The following is a 22,735-nucleotide window of genomic DNA, read 5'->3' on the forward strand; positions in this document are numbered from 1 at the left end:
ATAGTGTTTGTTTGTGAATTTTAAGTGATATAAAAGTCTGCAACAAGTTACTGAGATGTTCCAGTAAAGTAAGCAATCCATGGTATTGGCAGTGATATGCCGTAGTATGACTTACCAAGGCAGTTAGGCCTCTTATGGCCTTGATGTCTGCACAATCACCATTCTGTCCTTGGTTATCTGTGGGGAAGAAAAAATAACATACTGGTCTTAGAATGCATTAGTTTTAAAAGGTGAAAAATGTTCACAGTACAACAAAAATATCAAATGGAATGGTCCACCATTTCTACCATCTCAGGAAATGTGGTTGACATGTTAAAATTCAATATGTAACCCTGGAAAACCTTTGACTAACAGGATAAGACTAATTACATCTGAAGACTTACTGGCATTTTCACATCCTCTTTAAGCTTTTTCTCCCTGAGCTGTCCACATTTTGCCCTGGCAGTTGGTAACGGTTTTGGTTTTGAAGAAAAAAAAAAGTTGACTTCATTTACTATTTACAGCAACCTTTTTTTGACTACACAGCTAAAAAAGCTTTGAGATAGATACCAAATAAAGCTGTGGTCAGAACATGTTCTCAGTAGTCCTACTATCCACAGGACCACACTAACACAGGCTACACATCCCTACACTCTAACAAAAAAAGAGTTTCTGTCCAAATGTTGGGTTGAGCCTGTTGGGTAGTTTTTGTGTTACCCAGCCACTGGGTTAGTGGATGGGTCAAATCTTACTAAAAGTTGAAACAATACATCCTCTGACGCAGGGTTTTATATATGCATATCTGTGTAAGGTAAAAGGACACAATCTGTTGAAGCTCCGCCCTCTGTGCCGGGAGCAGCAGCTCATTTGCATTTAAAGGGACAGACACAAAAACTGTGCCTTTTTGCTCACCCTCAAAAAGTGACAATTTTAACATGCTATATAAAAATATCTGTGGGGTATTTTAAGCCCATTCAAACACCCAGCGCTGGGTTGCGAGAAAAAAAGAAGGTTTTTTTAGAGTGTAGGCCTACCCCCTCTCTCTTAGTCTGTCCTAAAAATTAAAGGGATATTTCACCCAAAAATTAAAATTCTGTCATTTCCTCATTCTCTTGTTGTTCCAAACATGTATGACTTTCACCCTTCAGCAGAACACAAAATAAGATATTTGAAGAATGCTGGTAACCAAACGGTTATGGTGATCATTGACTTCAACTGTATAGACAAAAAAACTAAAATCTCAAAATAATTTTTATGCTGCACAGAAAAAAAATAACGTCATTCTGGTTTAAGACAACATAAGGGTGAGTAAATGATAATAGATTTTTCATTTTTGGGTGAATGATCCATTTAAGAAAACACGTTTCTAAGAACACATGTATACAAGCCAAGAGATGTCGTAACCATTATTAAGAGAGGTTAAATCCTCATTAGCTTTAGCGGAAGGAGAGATCAGGAATAAAGTGAATTTCAGAGATCACTATAGAAAATTCCAGAGAGAGCTAGGGGTTACAGTAGTTAATTGTATTTAACCTGGGGTTACAGTAGTTCATTTTATTTAACCTCTGTTTTTTTTTTCAAGGACCCATTATACTGACCAAAGGTCACAGTTACAAAAAAATCGATTTCAATTACTATTATTTTTTTACTTTATTTATCAAAGAATCCAAAAAAAACAAAAAACATTAGGTTTCCACAAAAATATTAAGCAGCACAGCCGTTTTAAACTGTGATAATAAGAAATGTTTCTTAATCACCAAATAATTTTCATAATTTCCAAATAAATCTTTTACTGTGTTTTTGATCAAATAAATGCAGTCATGCAGGGCATAAGAGACTTCTTTCAAACACATTAGAAAATCTTACCTACCCCATACTTTTGAACGGTAGTCTGTTTTCTGTTTGTTCAATTTATTCACTGACGAATCAAAGCTAATGATTGAACGTAGAAGTCATGATATAACATTCACTAATGAATGTAACACACAGATGAATACATGTAACTCAAGACAATAATGCAGAGGTTGTAGAAAGTTGTGAAAGCATTTCAGTTTAACCTAAACATTGTGAAGATAATACAATTAACTACAACAAAACTTTGTTTTCATTTGTGAAGTTTTTCTCAGTCTTTTAGGAAGTCAACAAAACACATTTTACAGTATATGGCAGGATTGCAAGAAGAAACCACTCTAAAAAGAACTTTGCTGCCCGTCTAAAGTTTGCCAAGGAACATGTGGATGAGGCCGAGGACTGTAAGAAGAATGTCCTGTGGTCTCATGGGTCCAGAGAACTTCTTGGTTTTAAATAAGAAGTGTTACATTTGGAGAAAACCACATACTGCGTACAATAATAGGAACCTAATCCCAACTGTTAAACTGAAAAAGTGTACAGGGCAATATAAAGCTGTCAGTCTGGGAACTGACACATAAAACACTGACACTGCAGCAAGACAATGGCCCTAAACATATAAGGTCTACCATGTTTAAAGCACAAAAAATGTTTTAGCATGGCTAGACATGAGTGTAACCCAATAGAAGTGTTGTGGAAAGATCTAAAGATAGCTGTTCACACAAACACACACAGAAATCTTGGAAACCCAACAAAAGTCACTAAGTGGAAGAACTGTTGAATGGAGAAATGGGCCAAAATTTCTCCAATGCTCTTCCTAGACAGGACTGATCCCCCATTACCAGAAAAGGTTGGTGGTGTTGTTGCTCAAGGGGGTACTAAAGACAATCACACTGCGGTATCATTTTGCACATAAGCTAAAATATACAATGTTATTTTATACATGGCATTAGTTTTCACTGTTATGCCGATGATACTCAGCTGTATATTTCTTCAAAACCAAACGAAACCTACCAATTCACAAAATTAACGGAATGCATAGCTGATATAAAAAATTGGATGACTCGTAATTTCCTACTTCTAAATTCTGAAAAAACAGAGATTCTAATTATTGGACAAAAAACTTCCTCACGTAATAACCTAGAATACCGTCTAACACTTGATGGCTGCTCTGTTAAGTCTTCGTCGTCGGTTAGGAACCTGGGTGTGCTCTTTGATACCAATCTTTCATTTGAAAGTCACGTGTCTAGTATCTGTAAAACCGCATTCTTCCATCTTAAAAATATATCTAAATTACGTCATATGCTCTCAGTGACAAATGCGGAACAATTAGTTTATGCGTTCATGACCTCAAGGCTAGATTATTGTAATGCTCTACTGGGTGGTTGCCCTGCACGCTTAAACAAATTACAGCTGGTCCAAAACGCAGCAGCTCGAGTTCTTACCAGAACCAGGAAGTATGACCATATTAGCCCAGTTCTGTCAACACTGCATTGGCTGCCTATTAAACATCGCATACATTTTAAAATATTGCTGATTACTTACAAAGCACTAAATGGTTTAGCTCCGCAGTACTTGAGCGAGCTCTTAACGCATTATAGTCCTTCACATCTATTGCGATCTTAAAATTCTGGCCAGTTAATAATACCTAGAATATCAAAATCGACTGCTGGCGGTAGATCCTTTTCCTATTTAGCACCAAAACTTTGGAACAGTCTTCCTACCGTTGCCCGGGAAGCAGACACACTCTGTCAGTTCAAAGCTAGACTAAAGACACATCTCTTTGACCAAGCATTCACATAATACATTATAGACTTCTATAATTCAATGTTAGGCTGCATAGATTAGGTCAGCTGGAACCGGGAACACTTCCCATAAATCCTGATGTACTCGTTACATCATAAGAAGAATGGCATCTATGCTAATTTTTGTGTCTTTGTTTATCCCGAGGTTTTGCTGCAGCCTGCCGGATCCAGGCCGTATCCAGATCTGACGAAGGACCTTCGCCTGGACCCGATGTCAACGCAGTGCTGAAGTGCCAACTAGTCTCTCCCTATGGAGGATCCCTTTACCACTCTACAGATAAAGCGTTGCCGGAAAATTCGTTTCGCGTACCTACCCCAAAGTGACAAAATAAAATAAAAGTCTGTACCAAATTAATAAGGAAAGACCAGTACTTTGTTTAGGCTTGGTCTGTAGGGAATTCCAAACCTGCGCACATATATTCAAACGCACATAACTATAGAACCAATTCTTAATGTGCATGTGAACGCCATCAGTGTTTATCACAGGTTCACGTTTAAAGTCTGTGTAGAGAGAATGGTGTCGTCTTAGCGGCCCCTAATTTAATAACAAATGATCGTTGCGACGGAAGCAAATCAATCAAAACTAACTTTAGCTGGAAAATAACATTATTAAAGAACCGCTATAAAGCCAAAACAATCTCTGTTACCCTAAATTATACGTTTGTCTCTGTAAAGCTGCTTTGAAACAATCTACATTGTTAAAAGCGCTATATAAATGAGGATGACTTGACTTGAATAATGAAAAATGTGAAAAAAGTTAAGAAGGCATTTAAAGAACTTTACATGAAAATGGGTTCATGTGAGAAATCACACAACTTTGAACACACAGTTGATGGAATAATCTCTAATGTCAAGTTGACACAAAAAGCGCTGCCATGCAAAAGGCACATAACTAGCGTGCAGAACATAACAGAAGCAAAGGAGCCTCCAACACTTTCTCTGTCATAGTTCTCTTATGTCCTGCTGTTACATAAGATAACTCTTTATTATTAGACATGCAGCCCCCAGATCACTTTCTCCCTCATCATGTTACCGTCCCGAGATCTGACAGCAGCAGCTGAGAACAGTGTTTAGATATAGGCATAGCATTTCACTTTTGTCCTTAGAGGGGCAAAACGGGTGGGTTGGGAGTTGGGCTGCATGATGAACCGAAGTCAAACCGCACGCGATTTGGCAAAGGCTGCATTTTTTTAATGCTTGTCAGTGAAGCACGGCTCTGTGATCAGTAGTAAATGCTGCTCCATCTGAAAGCCAGAGGGCGCTCTTGCGCAGAAACCCCAAATATGCCTCGCAGAAGTACAATAAACTATGAAATCCCTATGGGCATCATACTGTTGCTGAATAAACAGAAGACTGAAACGCTTTGATTAAACATGACTAATAAACACACGACTACAACCATATCTGGTTATTCTTTAAGCCTTCTCGGGTATTTCTCAGTATAGTTCAGTGCTAATCGACATAGCCTTTATCACTGTATAGAATACTATGACATAATAATGTTGTGTGCCTTTTTCTGTGTAAGAAGCCACATCAGCTCATAAAAGGATGTTTTCACACACCCAACTGACATTATGAAGTGAGTTTGGGGTAAAAACAAGTTATTAAATGATGTCTTTTGTTGGACAAGAAGTTCATAAATGCTTCTCATGTTTGGAAAGATGTGTGACACGTGTTGCTTTTTTAAATGCACGTTATAAGTGACTCTTATAACTTTCAGAGTGTTTTCAGATGGAGCAGCGTTTACAGAGCTGTACGTCACTGAGAAGCTGTGCATAAAAAATACAGTGGTGGTCAGAATTATTGGCATCCCTGGTAAATATTATCAAAGATGGCTCTAAAAATAAATCAATTTTTTTTTAAAAAGTTGCTAAAATTTAACCTTTCATTGGAGTAAAAGAATTGAAAGTGGGGGGTAAATCACATTATGAAATAAATGTTTTCTTCCAAAACATGTTGACCATAATTTTTACATTTACATTTTAGTCATTTAGCAGACGCTTTTATCCAAAGCGACTTACAAATTAGGACTAAATTAAGTGAGTCATCATGAAGAGGCAAAGTCATTATTTTTGTTAAATTTGTTAAACTTTTATTAAATACTTTTTGCAACCTCCTTTTCCCAATATATTAGCCTGATGAGTTTGGAGAACAACTGACAAGAGATCAGAGACCATTCCTCCATACAGAATCTCTCCAGATCCTTCAGATTCCCAGATTCATGTTGGTGCTTCTTCTCTTCAGTTCACCCCACTCATTTTCTATAGGGTTCAGTTTAGGGGACTGGGACGGTCATGGCAGAAGTTTCATTTTGTGCTCAGTGACACAATTTTGAGTTGATTTTGATGTTTGTTTCATACCGTTGTCCTGATGGAAGATCCAACCACAGCCCATTATAAGATTTCTAGCAGAGGCAGTCAGGTTTTGATTTTGTATCTGTTAGAGGTATTTGCTAGAATCCATAATGAACAAGATGTCCAGGACCTCCAGCAAAAAAATTGGCCCACAACAAAGATCCATCTGTATATTTAACCGTGGGCATGGGTACTTTTTATACCTGTTTGCACCAAAACCATTTAGGGCGTTTGCTGCCAAAAAGTTTGTTGTTGTTGTTTAGTTTTATCTGACCATAGAATCCGGTCACTTTTGAAGTTCCAGTCGTGTCTGACGACTGAATATGCTGGAGTTTATTTTTGAAGGAGTGAGGAGGATTTTTCTTGAAACCCTCCCAAACTATATGTGGAGGGGGTTGTTTGAATATATATTCTTTTTTTTAGGCTTTCTGACCCCAAGACTCAACTAATATTTGAAATTCTCCAGCTTTGATCATATTTATACTCCTCATATTTATACTCCTGTGAAACAAGAAGTCACAGCTAGACAAGTTCGTGTTCCTAGTCACCCTGGTGTGCTAACAAATGTAAATATTAATGGGAATAAACTTCAGATATTTTACTTATAAAAAATTAAGCTGTGCCAATAATTCTGGCCAACATGTTTTGGAGAAAAATATTTATTTCATAATGCGATTTTCCCCCCACTTTCAATTCTTTTACTTCAATGAAAGGTTTGATTTTTGCGAATTTTTTGAATAAAAGATCAAAAGGATAAACAATGCCGATTTATTTTTACAGCGATCTTTGATCAAATTTACCAGGGGGGCCATTAATTCTGACTACAACTGTAATCGCAGCCTTTGTGCTTTCATCATCGCACTAAGCCAAATCGGTAAGCAAATTGCAATTAATCGTGCAGCCCTAGTTGGGAGTCATATTCTGTTTTAGTCATATTAATTAAGGAATGATTTGATCAAATTCACAATGAGACTGATTTCATTCGATATGATTATGATTAATGATTCCATTCTATTTTGTTTATTGCATTCATAGTATTATGTAAATGCTTCTTCTAATGTGTCTCATAGTAAGAAAAGGAAAAAGACAAACTATTATTCTTGACTGAAACAAATGAGTCACGATTCAAATAATCCATGTTTCAAGATCGATGCATTTGCATTGGCAGAATTTGGGATCAATGCATGGAGAAAACGTGTGAATCGTTACACCCTTAGGAGTAATAGATCATATATACAGGTTCACCACTCTACGAGCTTTCAGAAAGATCAGAGAAGTTGAACGAACTGCGTATCGAAACACATCCATCGTTATCAGACAGTCACTTTGGTACAGCACTTGCATATCTGACTTTAATTGCTCATGTCAATTATCTGCAATAAATGGAAGACTAAATGAAAGATAAATATTAAAAAGAAAATTAAAAAAGGGAAGCGAAAACTACATGAAGTGAAACATGAAAAGGAGTCACATGTTTATGTCTCTGTACTCAAGACATCCCTGTCAAATGTCAACTGATAGAATATTTCAACATCATAACAGAAATATTGACAGTCTTTGGAATCATCACCAGTCCACCCATCTCCTAAATCTTTCTGACGTACTGTAGACAAATCAATCTGAGCAACACACTGACTGACTACAGTTCAGTAAATCACAGACCTGTCCTGAGCAGGAGTCTTCAGTTTAAAAAGAACTGAAGGCAAATTAAGTTTCAATGAACAGTCAATGATTCAGACAGCAATAAGCTAAAGTGAACAGCACTAAACCTACACCTGCAGCCTGTTTTTTTCTTCTTTTTTTTCTGTTCTTAATCCAGTTAGAGGCAACAAAGGCAAGGATGAAAAACACAGACAAAAACACCTTTCCCTTACCTTTGGGAAAAAGCTTTAATCTACAATGCTTTGAAAAGGAAGATGAATCCAGTCTGTCTGATCTCAACATCAGCTCTCATAGAAAGACACACACTTAAGAGACAAAATGACTCACACAAAAGCACATGTGCACACGTGGAAACTCCTTCCCAGACGGAGAGTGACTCCTGCTCCGGACAGCACTGCTACGGCGTGAGGGGAAAATCTGATGTCTGTCAAGCCAGTGCTTCTTGTTTCTTTGATATAGCATAAACTCCTTAAGAAATCCACCTGAAGTTACATCTCTGTTGTTCTTTACTCAAAGCAGAGGACAGAAGCTGAACCCCCGCAGTTTCCCATGGAGGGTTAACGCTAACCGAATGTGTCCACAGTGTTATCTGACCCTGCATAGCACCATCACCCCCACATTGAGAGGCGGGACGGCAGGGAGGGCAGTCAGAGAAATGGGGGAAATGGATGGGAAAAAGAGGAGGGGTTGAAAATGGATTCACTTTCAACTCTATGGGGAACAAAATCCCAAAATTTGATTACAGTGAGGTTGGATGGCACTGACAAGTCTACATATTTTTTTTTTCTAGATATACCCTTATAAACAAGTACAAAGAATGTTGTATTTTCCTGGCAGCGCTCAATTCCACCATGCTCCATAAAAAACAAACATTCTTTCTCAGTTTCAATCAAACAAAAAGTTCATTCAAACTGGCTAATTCATAAAACAGAATCACAGCTTATTAGACAAGTTTGACACCAATTTCTGCCATAATGTGATTCTTTATTGTAGATATATTGTTTATTGTTTATATATATAGAGAGAGAGAGAGAGAGAGAGAGAGAGAGAGAGAGAGAGAGAGAGACATATGTTTGACATATATACACACACATATATAATATATATAAAAATAACAATATATATATATATATATATATATATATATATATATATATATATATATTATGTAAACAAACTATTATGTTATATGCGGTTAATCGATTTGACAGCTCCATATTCAGAGTGTGCAAACTCCTTCGACTTGTATTTCGATTCAAAATTATAGCGTAATGGCAAGCTCAGTAAGAATTTTTATTGAAAAGCATGCACAGGACAGAAATTACTTTTCTCACTTCTATTGCAGATAAGATGTAATCATCTACTTTTCTGTAGAGCCTCTACAATCTACTATTTTTATAAAGATAAGCATTCAGTGGATGATCCTAATTAGAAGATGATGCTTTCATGCAGGATGAAGGATTTCATGCAGTTACTGGTGATTAGCTCAACAACAAAAGAGCAGAATGAGTAAAAAGGATCAGGGTGACAATGAGAGTCTCCATTATAAATTGTTTAAAGGAGCTGGTGCCTTTGAAATGGGAAATGTCTTTGTGGGGATTAGGGACACAAGGTCATACATATTCACTAAAGGCATGATCCTGCTAATTACACTCAGAATAATTCTCAGATTTTGGCCTTTACTGGGCTGCGCACAAAGCTCATTAACACCATCTGTTGGCATAATCAAAAGTGCACTAGCCAACATTAAAGAGAGCAAGAACTCACGAGTAGTTTTCTGTAGTGCTGTATGAGACGGGTTTCACTGCCTATTTCGCATTAGTTTGCACAAGCTTCATAGACCAATGAATCTTATCAGTATATGTAACCTTAAATGGAACAAATGGTCTAGACTCCAGCCATCCTGACCGTCTTTAATGGTAATGGGCGAAACATACTGTACATAAGCACACAGTCGGTGGTCTGTCAACAAAACAGAGGACAAAAACAAAAAGCTGTGTGAAATGAATACATACGATTTAGGCTACGGACTGGCTTTGACCGTTCCAGTATGGCGGACAGCTTACATATAGTGGCCCATAGAAGCAGCCGCCAATGAGGTATCTATGCATGTATTTCTATAGCTATGAACGCCATCTTCTGGCAAGACGAGAGAATTCACTCAGCACGACCCTCACAGTGCATTATGGGTATTCTCTAGCCGTTGAGCGTACATCAGTTTTACACTTGTTATCGCGGTGCATTATGGTATTGAATGAGTGCACTCAATAATGTTCACTGTGGTTTCGGACACCACTACAAATGGCTGTCTTCTCAAACAGTGCCCTATTTAATGGTATAGGGGGCGATTTCGGACACAGCCAGGGAGTAATGAGGTAACTCAAGGAGCAACAGGTGAAGAAAAACAGTAACTATAGAAACAAACAGGGTCTCATTGATTAATTAATAATTGCATGGATTATTTTGTATTTGTACACACAGGAGAACTTCTCACGAAAAATGTCAACCTAATTCACAACGCATGCGTACGCACATGAATTTTTTCTTAACCTTGTTCTAACATTAGTGAATTTAAAGTATTCTAAATGAGCGGCCGCATGCAGGAAGTTAGTCATTTTTATAAAATATGCCCAAACATCTCCATACATTCCTTTCCTTTACAGCCTTTTGTCGCTCTCTGCAGACGTGCTCTCGCCAGATCCTCGAGCAATGCCAAGTGTGCCAGTCTCAAACACAAACACTTTTTATACAGACCTGATTACTCTGATTAGCCAACTGTACATATGCCTATTTCTGCGGCTTTATTCAGAGAAAGCTCGCAGCTGAAGCTATAAGGCAGCTTTTCTTACTCTTTCATTGCATATTAAATATATTTAAAGGGATAGTTCACTTTGAAATTAAATTTTGGTATGTTTTAGCTTACCTCAAGGGCATCCAAGATGTAGGTGTCTTTTTTTCCGCAGTAGTTTCAATTTTGATATTTTTAGGTCAAACCGTTCTTGTCTGTCAGTCATTTAATGCAGGTCTGTGGTCACTGTCTCAAAGAGCATGCACAGAGTCCAAATTAAAACAATTCCCCATCGTCCAAATTAAACAATTCCCCATCGTAAGTACACATTGATGGCCTAAGACACGAAACGAGCGGTTTGTGTGAGAAAACGAACAGTATTTATATCGTTTTTACCTCTTATACACAGCCACGTCCAAGTGATCTGAGGGCGCGCGCGCATCCTAGTGTGTGACGTGTGCGCAGACTGGTGCATAGATATATACACTAGATGTCGCCTTAAAGCAAGGTTATAATCGTTAACGAAAACTAACGAAAAAACGAAAACTAGGAGGGAAAAAACATTGTCGTTAACTGAAATAAAAATAAAAACGAGGCATTACAAAAAAACGATAACTAACTAAAACTGTAATGTGTGTTTGGCAAAACTAACTAAAATAAAATAAAATTATAGAGTAAATGTCCTTAGTTTTCGTCTTTGTCAAGGTCTTTCATGTTTTAACGCTATTTAAAACACGCAGCGTATTCGTTCAGCTGCATTTCCTTTCCCTGCTCTCCCTCCGTCTCTCTGTCACTCATGCGTCTCTCACATGCGCGCGCTGCGCGCACACACACACACAGCCCCTCCCCTCCGTGCACACCGCGTCTCCATGAGAACGAGTGTTCGTTCGACGTTGAAAGCAAGTTCGCTAAAGGTTAGTATCTCTATCTCGTGAACACCTTACAATCACACATTAAAAAGTGGTATCAACATATTTTAAATTCTGAATATAATTTTGTCAGTGTGTAAATGTCGACCCGAGAAGCGATTGCGCCTTTTTTAGAAAGTTAACTAGTCGCAAGTTTGAGGTAAAATGCACTTTTTGGTTGTGGTTGTCGATGTCAAAACACTATATAAGCTTTGATTCAAATATTAAATAATGTTATGTCATTTTTTTACTTTTACACTTAATGTTTGCTGCTTCAATCCAGATGAGTAGGCTTGAATGTAGGGAAAGTGGGGTGAGTTGTGCCAGTTTTTACTCAAAGTGACTTTAAAGTGAGGCCATGACAGTAATTCCTTCAACTTAACGATGTACATATATTTCAGGATGTGGTGCATCCCTGAGAACAATAACTTTGGATCTGAAATAAATTGTTTCAGAAATATAGCTTTTGGGGAAAAAGTGGTCTCATGGCACAACTTGCCCCTGGTGCGGGGGAAGTTGTGCCTTTAGGGGAATACATTGGGGTAAATTGTGCCAGTGATTTCTGAAGTAAAACAGAACATTTTAATGTTATGAACTGTAATGCTAATGAAAGCAAGACAAATTCAATACAAAATTACTCATTTAAGGTTTATTTAGATATTGTCACCCTGGAATACCATAGCATGCGTTTTTCCTACTATGGTCAATTGCATAGGGATTTTGTATTGAACATAACTCTGGATCACAGTGTCATAGAGACAAGGGGGCGGGCTCATTCTACTCAGACGACCAATCAGTCTCTCAGGATCATTGTGAAGCTATCAAGCTACGCCCTAGCAACCATTTAGAGCACCATAGCAACACAATATATGATATTTGTGACTCATTTCAGGCTAATTTCTAAACATACTATTGTGACATAGGCCACTTAAAAACGGAATAAAACTTCTCTTTAATAACATAGTGCAAACTCAAAACTGAAATCAGTGTTAGCTAAATTAAACAAATAGCAGGCAGGCCTAAGTCAAACAATGATGAGGCATGCCCATCTCCTCACTTCTCAAGATTATCCCCTGTGAGTATGTAGGTCTAGGTGGTCTGGATCTGGCACAACTTAACCCAGGCCCTTTGGCACAGATCACCCCAGACCCACAAGATTGAAAAACTAGCATGATCCAGCAGTTAAGAGCTAACATCATGCTAACTGTATAGACTCATTGTGTAGCCTACTAAAGCACTAAAACATGTGTGAAATGTTTTCAAACTTGTCTATAATTGTTCAGACACTACAATCAAAAAACCTTAATCATAGAAATTTTACTTTGAAAGGGAAAAAACTGTTTTTTGCACTAAAATGTGCTTAACTCTCATGCCATGTGTCGCTCTTCTTTGGAGGATGAGTAAAAGTGATTGCTTTTCAAAATTATGTGGTCACATGAACAATTTCTTCTATGGTTTTCCAGAAACAAGGGGTGTAACTACTTCCCCCTGGCACAAATCACCCCACTCTCCCCATAGGGTAAATTTAGTATAGGGTGTGAAAATTGTACAGCTGTGGTATTTGTATAGGGTGTGAATTCTGTATAGAAGATGTGTAGATTTTTGGTACAGCGTGTGGATTTTGTAAGAGGTAAAGGAATTTCAATGGGGTGTGAATTTTTTTCTAAAATTGTATTATGTTTTTATTATTACACAATACTTTTTCTTAAAAAATACTTTTTTTTAATCTTGCCCCTGACAAATAACCCAAATTACAAAAAAAGACTAAAACTAACACTAAAACTAATAAAAACTAAACTAAAACTAAGCATTTTCAAAAAATAAAAACTAAACTAAACTAGCAAACCCACTTTAAAAACTAATTAAAACTAAACTGAATTTGAAAACAAAAAGTCAAAACGAAATAAAAATAAAAACTAATGAAAAATGCAAAACTATTATAACCCTGCCTTAAAGACATTCGTTCCAATGAACTGCCGTAGACAAGGCGACATCTAGTATAGTTCATGAGAGCGGTCAAACACACATTGGAGATCAGCAGAGACAAATCCCCCTCTTGACTAGACTCTGTAGCTGGAAGGAACTTGCTCTTTAAAAATCTTGTATAGAAGACCTACATGTCAGCAGTGATCCCAAGAGCTATCATGTAGTTCCAGTAAGTCACTGACAAAGGCAGCATTGCCAAAATTGACAACAGTTGTAAACATCAGTGCACATCAGGCCCTATCATTAAACCTCTGCAGAACCTCTTATGATTGTTAGTGACGGTTCGTAAGAGACAAAGAAATATGAGTAAACTGGAATAAAGGATATAAAAAGCTAACATTGTGCATTTCTAATTAATCACGCTGCCAGACATTCTGGTCTCTGAAGCCAAACAGAGTATGAGAAGCAACGAGTGCCACAAAGGCAAATCTGTTACAGATGTGTCCACTCAGATCACTTGAACCAAAAGATGAATCTGTGATGGTTCAGTGATAAAACAGAGTGCTGGAAGACCAAGTGCTGACAAATGAAGAGGAAGAGACAAGAACACGCATGGACACTTATAAAGGGAACCATATTTTGATATTAAAGGGGTGTAAAAAAAACCTTGTGCCCATATCTATTGACCCTGTCCACAGCCCACACCTGCTGCAATCTATCTCCACTGACATGTACGCTACACATGGAGGGAACCTAAATCGTATTACTTAAACCACTAAATTGAATAAGGTTGACCCGACTCGCTCTGTGTCCTTTGGCGAGCAATCTGTCATGTCAAGGTGCTGGAGTTCATTGAAATCAGTGGTGAGTCTGATATAGTCTGGGTGCTGGGAGATTTTGCAGTGTCTCAGATGATTTTTCATTCACTTTTCAAGCCTCATTTACACAGCCGGTGGGGAATCAGAGGGAGTCGCTGAGAGAGGAAATAGGAGCCTTAACATCTGCAGCTTCTTCCTAATGCTCAGTGGTATAGCATCCATTACAACTGGAGAGGACATGTCCTTCTTACTTTTAAAAAAAATATTTAATTTACTATTTATTTGATATTTGAGCTTTATGTGACAGGGAATCAGAGGCAATCACTTATTCTGCTCTGCCATTCTTAAAGGTCCCATACTGAACACCTTTCTGGAGTTTTATTTTAGGTTTTGAGGTCCTTAAGAATATATATTTGCGGTAGAAGTACCAAAAACCATCTCAATATATTTTTACAGCTCCTTTCCCAGGAGCTCTGCAAAGAACAGGTTGATTTTGGCCTGCCTAATTAATATTCATGAGCCTCTCTTCTGATTGGCCTTTTGTTTTCTGAGTGACGCACGGCCAGGCCAACCACAGATAACTAGGGTCATGAATCCTGTAGCCTGCTGAGTGAACTCAATCTCACCGTCTTTAACTCAAAAAAAACAACAGGGCCGGTGTCTGTAACTTAGAATTATCTGTTGAAAACAAGACAAAATACATTGTTCGTTTTTCTATCAAAGCTTGTGGCAACCATAGACTGTACAAAACAACACGCCAGCATCAATTTAGCAACAAGTTAGTGCTGCATATCCGTTTACAAACTTTTAGATTATGCTGGCTCCATAATGTAACATAAAATTTGTTAGAAGTTTATTTACGGGTTGCGAATTTGAGGTCGGACCGAACAATATAGGGACTCTTTGATAGCATCTTTGATGAGTAACGTTAGTTTCTTTGAAAAACCGGCATTGAACTGTGCCTGATTGACGAAGCAATCACTTGTGAAATGTGCAGAACAAACGGTTAAGGTCGAACTACTTGTAAATTGCTGTGGTATTTCGGAATAAATAAACATTAACCACTGGTCTCTTATATTAAAGCCTGTGCAATGATGGTGGGCAGTGCTCAGGGTGGGACTGAAGGCGGTGACTGAGTAGTTCTGACGTCACATTTTTACGGAAGTCACAATGGCTCGTGAAAAGGCACAGGTAGTTTATGCAGGCTGTGTGCATTTGTCTGTGGATTGACGGTTTTGTAACTTATATGGTAGTTACATAGCCCCTAGACCTCTGTTATCATGAAAAAAGCCAGGAAATTTCAGTTTTGACAATATGGGACCTTTAATGTGTGATAGACCACTGACTAAAGAGAATGAGAACCATCAAAACAAGTTGGAAGTAGACGTGCTGATATTCGGTAGAATATATCGCAGTAATGAACATGCATGGTAATGTTATCATGGATTCTAGATAACCTTATTACGACTTGTTTAGATTTTTGAATGCTTCTTTATCATGCTATGCTGTGTAAAGGAGGCATGCACACTAGGGCTGGGCGATATATCGCATGACATTGTTAGGCGCATCTCGTCAGTAAAGCCGGTTCCTTGATTAGTAGTAAATCGCCATCACCTGCTTTCAGATGGAGCGGCATTCACTACAAAGAGCCGTAGTTAACGGACAAGCTGAGCCATATCGCATTAATTATCGCAGGCGATACGTCCGCGATATTAATGCGATATGGCTAGATGCGCCTAACAATGTCATGCGATATATCGCCCAGCCCTAATGCACACTCTGATGTAAACAACCCCAACATGGATGAGATGCATGCCGGAAAGACTGAAGGAGACTGAATGAGAATACAAATGCCCTCTCTGACAGTAGGTAGCGCTCTGAAAAAGGCAGAAACAATGCAGTTACCCGTCAACAAAATGGGTTCCACAACTTTCCGTATTTGACACCAGCTTGTCATGGAGAAAAAAGTTAATTTCTATGTTCTAAAAAAGTGTTTATATTTTTTTTATTCACTACGGTGAATATCAAATGACACAGATTTTATATTTATTTAAAATTTTAATCTGGACTAAAACATGGCAGATAAGATATCTCATAATGTTCTGATTCTTTATTATTGTTCTTTATAGTTTAAAGGAGTAGTTCACTTCAGAAATAAAATTTTCTGAAAATTTACTCACCCCCACATCATCCAAGATGTTCATGTCTGTCTTTCTTCAGTCGAAAAGAAATTAAGGTGTTGGAGAAAAACATTCCAGGATTTTTCTCCATATAGTGGACTTCAGTGGTTATCAACGGGTTGAAGGTCAAAATTACAGTTTCAATGCAGCTTCAAAGGCTCTACACGATCCCAGCCGAGGAATAAGGGTCTTATCTAGGCAAATGATCTGTCATTTTCAACAAAAAAAATTCTAATATATATACTTTTTAACCACAAATGCTCGTCTTGCACATCCACAACGCATTACGTAATCATCATGTTAGAAAGGTCAGGCTGTAGGATGTAGGATTGTAGGGCAAGGTAAGCATTTGTGGTTAAAAAGTATATAAATGTTTTTTTGAGAAAATGACTGATCGTTTCACTAGATAAGACCCTTATTCCTCGGCTGGGATTGTGTAGAGCCCCTTTGAAGCTGTATTGAAACTGCAATTTGGACTTTCAAACCATTGGTTCCCATTAAAGTCCCATTTTAAATATGGAGAAAAATCCTTGAATGTTTTCCTTTTTTTTTTTATGTTTTCCTCCAACACATTTCTTTTCGACTGAAGAAAGAAAGACATAGGAATGTCCTCTGTCACCACTTTTGTTTCTCTTGGTAATCCAACCACTTGCTATTGCAGAACGAGGTGAAAGCAACATTAGTGGAATTAGGATCAGCTCAATAACACACATATTTCCCTATATGCAGATGATATTTTATTATTTCTTACAGAGCTCAGCCAATCTATTCCAGCTTTACTCAATCTCATTAAAAGGTTCGGGAAATTTTCTGGCTATAAGATAAATCAGTCTAAATCCTCTATTTTATTTCTTAATCAAGAGGAAAAGTCAAAATGATCATACTTAACTTCCAGTCTTAACGTTACAGATTGATTTTCATACTTAGGACTTCAGATTGTGGCATATATAGAAAAAATAACCGCATTGAACTACAATGCCCTAACAAATTCAATTACTAAGTCTGTAGATAGATGGTCAGGTTTACAAATCTCATTAATTGATTGCATTAATATATTAAAGATGAATACACTACCCAAATGATTTTTTTATTTCCAAAATATCCCTTTGCCCCCCAGTACTTCATTTTTCACCATCCTACGAAGAATGTTTATCCAGTTTATTTGGAATAATAAACACCCAAGAGTCCGGACATCTTTGCTTTACGATAGAGGAGGATTGAAACTCCCAAATATTCAATCATACTATTGGGCATCCCAGTTAAGAGCGATAATGTTTCATTTTTCGGCAAGTGTTCCTCCTAAATGGCTAGAAATAGAAAATTAATTTGTGAAATCTAAGATTCCTTTTAACTTGTATCTTTATTCAGCCAATACAAAAATGTTACAGAAAAAATTTGAGTGGAATATCATTTAATCCAATAGTACTGAACATGATAAATGTCTGGGGGAAAGTACGAATTCATCTAAAGAAAAAAAAGTCTTTATCTGTATTTAGTCCAGATAAAGATGGGGGAATGATCATTTTATACCTGGTCGAAAGGATTTAGGCTTTCGACTCTGGGCTGAGAACAGAGTGTGGAAAGTTAAAGATCTATACAAAGATGGCGTTCTAATGTCATTTACTGATATTACTGACAAGTTCAAAATCCCTAAAAAACATTATTATAAATATTTGCAAATTAGGAATTTTATACGTACTGCCCGGGGAACAAGGACTTGCTGAGCCAGAGCCAACTAATCTGGAGAAATGTGTATCTAAACCAAGCCAAGGTGGAGGACACATATCTTGTTTATACAACATGTTATTGTTAGGTTCTCAGGAGTCATCTACATCCAGATTAGCCATGTGGGAACAAGACCTCGGACTGAAGATAGATGAGGAAAAATGAGAGCAAAAATGGGTAAAAGCCCAAACACAGACAGTTAACATCAGGAAATTTTTATTCTAATTAATCCTAACTAATTCTTCAACTTTAATCTGTTTGAAATATTAGTTACTTTATACATTTTGTTTCTTGTTTTATTGCATTTAAATGTTCCAAGTTCTTTTTGCTTTATGAAAAAAAAGTTATTAAAACTTACTTGGAGAACAAAACCTTTGACAATTTTCATGATATGAAAATCTGATACTTTCACATGCCTAGTAGGACACCCCCAACCACAAACCGTTTGTTGTTGACTTCAGCCATCTTGACCTCTATTAGCGTTAACGGGTGAAACATACTGTACGTAAACACATAGCCGGTGTTGTGTTAATCTGGCATGTGGGATGCTGCCTTTAGTCACCTATCAGAAAAACTGACAAGAGGAGACTGGTTTACAACTGACCCATCAGGAGAGGTCAGACACAAAGCAGGACTCTCTCCTCCTCACAGATCACGTTTCATTCTTAGCTGATACTGTCTAAAGTACTAGTACAGATGGCTTTCGATCTTATGGTGGTAGTGTGGCAGTTTATAGCTTTTAGAAACCAGCTGTCATTTCTTGATTGAATGTGTAGCCCTTTTCATTCAGAGATTCTTTCTGGAAAACATTCTGAAGTTACGGTAATTGTTCTGGCATTGAGGGACTTTGTTCATTCTCAATGAACAAAACCAGGGTCTGATACTGGTCTGAATTTTCCAGCATTCCAACTGAGTGATTCATTGTCTTTTTTTTTCTTTCTTTTTTTGAGAGCACAGGCACCCTAGAGTCTCAAAGATCAGGCTTTTTACCAAGTTCAAAATATTTTCTGTGCTGTCAAATTGTCCTTTCTACACATGAGATTCTTTGTGTAATTGTTTGGGGTGTTACAGTATTTAATCCAATTTATGTGCAGAGACAACAGTAAGCTATTTGTTGGTATAAGAGTGTAACCAGTGACTCTAAGACAATTTTAAACCTTTGAAAAATGTTTGTTTGAGCGTTTTGACATGTTAACTTGTAGATCAACCAATGGTTTGGAGTAGAATTATCTGTTTTTCCAAACAATGGTGGAAGGGAGTGTAACATGGAAACACTTAGAGTTGTGTTTCACATAGAACTGGCTTACAGCTGCTTTAAATGACTTATTGGTGTTTACCTGCAGAATTCTGAATTTTCTGTGGGGACAATGACTATGACTATTAAACTGGAATCTGAGAATAACTGGAATAAACTGGAAACTGGAAGCATTGAGTTTGGGTTAATTACTGGGTCCACACGAACAAAAACGAACACAAACACACACGCACCAAGAAGCAGTAATGAGGACAGCCAGTAACGCGACCTCATAGACCAGAGGCAAAAAGGTTAGATGTTATACTAACACTGCAAGACAGACAACTGCATGGCTCATCTCTCAAGACTGCTGGATCTATTTGTAAAAAGCCTTTAGAGCTTTCTTCTTTCAGCTCGGTATTTCATGTATCTTTAAAACATCTCCTCACAGGCTGAATCTGTCATTCAGTTCAGTAAAACAGCCATAACACTTCACTAGAGGCTAGTCTAATAAAAATAAAATCAACTGTCATGATACATTTTGAATTAGCTTCTTAAAGCCAGATCAGACTTGGACTGCAAAAGATTTCCCTCAAAGGATGAAAATTCCTATAAACAAATGTAGTTTAGTCAAATCCAGGTCCTAAAGTATGTCTGAAAACTGCCTTCAGATGTTTATAGTGTCTTGTCTTTGTTTTTAATTTTTTTTTTTTTTAATTTAAGTTTAATTTATATAGCGCCTTTCCCAAGCTCAAGGACGCTTCATAATGACAGTAAATAACAAGCAGTTTACAAATAAACGGACAATGGACATTTGCCCAGTCCAAGTAGTGAGTGATTGCAGTTGCAAATCACATTACATATGCAATACAAACATAAAAACAGAGGCAACAAACATTAATTACAGACAGCATGGTGGGCAGTTGGAGTAAAGATGCAGTAGATTATTGGTACCTAAGTTAACATTGTGACTGTGTTATGTCGAATTAACATTTTCATGGCTGATAATACTGATTAAACAAATGTGTTTTGAGTTTATGCTTAAATTCATTCAACGTGGTTGTTGTCCTGAGAGCCAACGGAAGAGAGTTCCATAGCTTAGGGGCTATAACAGAGAAAGACCTGCCACCCATAGACGACAGACGAAATCTCCGCTCGCATAGGAGTTCACAGCCAGAAGATCGGAGAGTTCGAGGGAGAATATAAGGAGAAAGTAAGTCAGAGAGATAGGCTGGAGCAAGACCATTGAGTGACTTGAAGGTAAGCAAAAGAATTTTATAAGTGATTCGGGATGACACGGGTAGCCAGTGCAGTTTAAACAGAATTGGAGTGATATGGGCAGTTTTTTTAGTGTAAGTTAGTAGTCTTGCGGCAGAGTTTTGAATATATTGCAAACGTGAGATAGAGTGTGCTGGTAGTCCAGAAAAAAGAACATTACAGTAATCGAGGTGAGATGTGATGAACGCGTGTACTAGTGCTTCAGCGTCTTTTGGGCTGACATAGGGACGGAGTTTGGCAATACGGCGCAGATGAAAAAAGGACGCTTTACAAAGTTGACTAATGTAAGCGTCGAACGTCAGTGCAGGGTCAAGAATAATACCCAAGTTTTTTACAGTGGCAGATGGAATTATTGATGTAGCTTCGAGGTCAAGTCTGGGAATATTACTTAATTTTTTTGTTAGAGATGTAGGGCCAGTGATTAATATTTCTGTTTTAGTCAGATTCAGACTGAGAAAATTGGAATTGAGCCAGGCCTTTAGTTCATTGATACATGATGATAGTGATGTGGTCTGGTGAATAGAATCCGGTCGGCAAGCAGTATATATTTGGATATCGTCGGCGTAGCAGTGATATTGAAAACCGTGGCGGCGAATAATTTGTCCGAGAGGCAAAACGTAAATAATAAATAGTAACGGGCCGATAACTGATCCCTGTGGAACACCTTGTTTGAGAGTGACAGTGGGAGATTTGTAATTGTGCATAGTGATGTAGTATTTCCTATCTGTCAGATAGGAGGAAAACCAGGATAACGCGGCTCCTGAGATACCAATCTCTGAGAGGCGCATGAGTAAGACTTTATGGCAGACTGTATCGAAAGCTGAGCTGAGGTCGAGTAGTATAAGTAATGAGAGGTTTCCTGAGTCACCAAAGAGTAAGAGGTCATTGATAACCCTTGCTAATGCAGTTTCAGTACTGTGGTTTTGGCGAAAACCAGACTGAAATAAATCAAAACTGTTGTTGAGGGATAGATATGACTGCAATTGAGTGGCGACAACCTTTTCCATGATTTTTGAGACATACGGTAGATTGGAGATTGGGCGATAGTTAGCGTAGTCAGTTGGGTCCAGATTTGTTTTTTTAAGAATAGGAGTAACTGCGGCCGTCTTTAGTGAGACTGGAACAGAGGCAAAGAGAAGAGACATGTTTACAAGATGTGAGATAGGTGCAGAAATGACAGAGGTACAGTGTTTCAGAAGGGTTGTAGGTGCAGGATCCAACCGGCAAGAAGAAGAATTGGATTTCTGTATAATTTCACTAATCAAGATGGGGTTGGTCAGCATAAAGTTATTGAGTGTTTGTATCTGAGCTTGCTCACAACTAGAAGTGGTCGGTTCATCACTAAAAGTCCCACGTAAAGCATCCAGCTTTCCCTGAAAGTGTTGCAGAAAAGAACAGCACAAGTTGTCAGATTCTTGTAGACAGGCGTTGTGCGTGGGTGCCTGAACAAGCTTATTTACAATGCTAAATAGTGTTTTAGGCCTGTTGTTTGCGTTATTGATGATTTTAGCGATATAGGAAGAGTGAGCTGTATTTAAGGCGGTTTTGTAAAGCTTAATATGGTCCGAAAATGCTTGAAAGTGTACAGTTAGATTGGTTTTCCGATAAAGACGTTCCAGCTGTCGGCCTCTTGCTTTCATAGCACGTAGCTCAGCATTAAACCACGGCGAAGAGTGGGACAAAGGAACAGACCTAGTCCTAATTGGAGCATGCTCATCTAAAACGTCAGAAATAGCAGAGTGGTACAAATCAAATATTTTGGATGGACAGGTGAAATCAAAAACATCAGAAATAGCAGAAGTAGTAATAGATGCAGCAAACACACTAGCATTAATAGCATTGATCTTACGATAAGAGATGTTAATATTGTCAGTACATTTAGTTGGACAAGTTAATGTAAAATCAAGGGTAATAAGCTTGTGATCAGAGATAGGAGTAACCAGACCATTGATGGAGATGTCATTCAAGCCAGATGTACAAACTAAGTCAAGCGTGTGGCCGTGAGTATGAGTTGGGAAGTTAACATTCTGATAGAGTTCAAAACAGTCCAGAACAGTCATTAGTTGAGTCCTATTTGAACAGGGGGTATCAACATGAATGTTAAAGTCACCAAGCAAGATGACCTTGGATGATGAATCACAGGCTAGCGTTAGTAGTTCACTTAGTTCAGAGAAAAAATCGTTTTGTTGTTTGGGTGGTTTTGGAAGAACTATGGTTTGTTCTTCCATCT

General features: G+C 37.8%; 1 protein-coding gene across 4 annotated transcripts in view; it reads right to left on the reverse strand.

Annotated features, from left to right (window-relative positions):
* tiam2a (TIAM Rac1 associated GEF 2a) overlaps window positions 1–22,735 on the reverse strand; it is a 108,335-nt gene that overhangs the window by 75,354 nt on the left and 10,246 nt on the right. For 3 of the 4 annotated variants that reach the window (XM_079852418.1, XM_079852417.1, XM_079852415.1), the window contains exon 2: window positions 116–177. The gene's annotated coding sequence lies outside the window, so the exon portion shown is untranslated. Of the gene's footprint in view, window positions 1–115; window positions 178–7,975; window positions 8,118–22,735 lie in introns of those variants that run through there. The other variant, XM_079852416.1, reaches the window with a different exon arrangement.

This window comes from Squalius cephalus, assembly GCF_949319135.1.
Source record: "Squalius cephalus genome assembly, chromosome: 20".
Classification (NCBI taxonomy): Eukaryota; Metazoa; Chordata; class Actinopteri; order Cypriniformes; family Leuciscidae; genus Squalius; species Squalius cephalus.